We start from the raw sequence: 1,887 nt of genomic DNA on the forward strand, positions 1-1,887 counted from the left end.
TCATTCAAGTTGGACTTGGGCTCGGCGCGAGGCGTCGGGGTAGTGGACCCTCCCAAACACCACATGCCACGACAGGCGGCAGCCTGCGGGGTTCGGTGCTGGACTCTTCCCTGTTCGCTCGCCGCTACTGGGGGAATCCTTGTTAGTTTCTTTTCCTCCGCTTAGTAATATGCTTAAATTCAGCGGGTAGTCTCGCCTGCTCTGAGGTCGTTGTACGAGGTGTCGCACGCCACACCGCCAGCCGGCTGTGCACGCTACCGAGAAAGTACCGGTATGCGAACCGCCAGGCGACGGGCGCGCATCGCACGTTTAAGGAGACGCGGCCGGCCACACAGGCGACCACGACACTCCCACGTCTCCGAAGCGGGACAAACGCCGCGCGCTTCAGTATACGTAGCCGACCCTCAGCCAGACGTGGCCCGGGAACGGAATCCATGGACCGCAATGTGCGTTCGAAACGTCGATGTTCATGTGTCCTGCAGTTCACATGTCGACGCGCAATTTGCTGCGTTCTTCATCGACCCACGAGCCGAGTGATCCACCGTCCTGGGTGATCTTTTCCTTTTCAGTCTCCCACTGTCTCTTTCAAGACAGTAGCATTTGCGGGACTGAGGCGTCTGACGGCCCCTGTTCCACTATTTTTTTTTGTGTCCAACGGCCTCACAGCCGATGGGCGTCGTACGGCTCCACACCGGAGCGGACAGGCACTCGGGCGAACGTCATTCAAAACCGGCGCCAGGCGCCAGGTACCGCAGGCCAGCCGCTCCAGAGCTTCAGCGCTCGTACCACACAACAACAACACTTCCGCTAGTTTTGAGAGGCACGCGTGGTTCCGCACGCGGCGCACGGCCACTGCCGTACAGGTAGCGTGTTGCGCGACACGACACGACACGCACATCGAAAGACATGCAGTCTAGTCGGTAATGATCCTTCCGCAGGTTCACCTACGGAAACCTTGTTACGACTTTTACTTCCTCTAAATGATCAAGTTTGGTCATCTTTCCGGTAGCATCGGCAACGACAGAGTCGATGCCGCGTACCAGTCCGAAGACCTCACTAAATCATTCAATCGGTAGTAGCGACGGGCGGTGTGTACAAAGGGCAGGGACGTAATCAACGCGAGCTTATGACTCGCGCTTACTGGGAATTCCTCGTTCATGGGGAACAATTGCAAGCCCCAATCCCTAGCACGAAGGAGGTTCAGCGGGTTACCCCGACCTTTCGGCCTAGGAAGACACGCTGATTCCTTCAGTGTAGCGCGCGTGCGGCCCAGAACATCTAAGGGCATCACAGACCTGTTATTGCTCAATCTCGTGCGGCTAGAAGCCGCCTGTCCCTCTAAGAAGAAAAGTAATCGCTGACAGCACGAAGGATGTCACGCGACTAGTTAGCAGGCTAGAGTCTCGTTCGTTATCGGAATTAACCAGACAAATCGCTCCACCAACTAAGAACGGCCATGCACCACCACCCACCGAATCAAGAAAGAGCTATCAATCTGTCAATCCTTCCGGTGTCCGGGCCTGGTGAGGTTTCCCGTGTTGAGTCAAATTAAGCCGCAGGCTCCACTCCTGGTGGTGCCCTTCCGTCAATTCCTTTAAGTTTCAGCTTTGCAACCATACTTCCCCCGGAACCCAAAAGCTTTGGTTTCCCGGAGGCTGCCCGCCGAGTCATCGGAGGAACTGCGGCGGATCGCTGGCTGGCATCGTTTATGGTTAGAACTAGGGCGGTATCTGATCGCCTTCGAACCTCTAACTTTCGTTCTTGATTAATGAAAACATACTTGGCAAATGCTTTCGCTTCTGTTCGTCTTGCGACGATCCAAGAATTTCACCTCTAACGTCGCAATACGAATGCCCCCGCCTGTCCCTATTAATCATTACCTCGGGT

At 55.6% G+C, this 1,887-nt stretch overlaps 2 non-coding genes across 2 annotated transcripts in view; both read right to left on the bottom strand.

The window, feature by feature from the left end:
* The window catches only part of LOC126322886 (large subunit ribosomal RNA), a 4,222-nt gene extending 4,012 nt beyond the window's left edge, over positions 1–210 (bottom strand). Inside the window, exon 1 of the ribosomal RNA XR_007559291.1 lies at positions 1–210. This exon is cut by the window's left edge and continues 4,012 nt beyond it. This is a non-coding gene — a ribosomal RNA (large subunit ribosomal RNA).
* Positions 211–398: 188 nt separating this feature from the next.
* On the bottom strand, positions 399–553 carry LOC126322916 (5.8S ribosomal RNA). The gene has a single exon (XR_007559315.1). It is a non-coding gene; the product is annotated as a 5.8S ribosomal RNA (ribosomal RNA).
* Positions 554–1,887: the final 1,334 nt, after the last annotated feature.

The sequence above is a fragment of the Schistocerca gregaria genome, unplaced genomic scaffold (assembly GCF_023897955.1).
Source record: "Schistocerca gregaria isolate iqSchGreg1 unplaced genomic scaffold, iqSchGreg1.2 ptg000846l, whole genome shotgun sequence".
NCBI classification, from domain to species: Eukaryota; Metazoa; Arthropoda; class Insecta; order Orthoptera; family Acrididae; genus Schistocerca; species Schistocerca gregaria.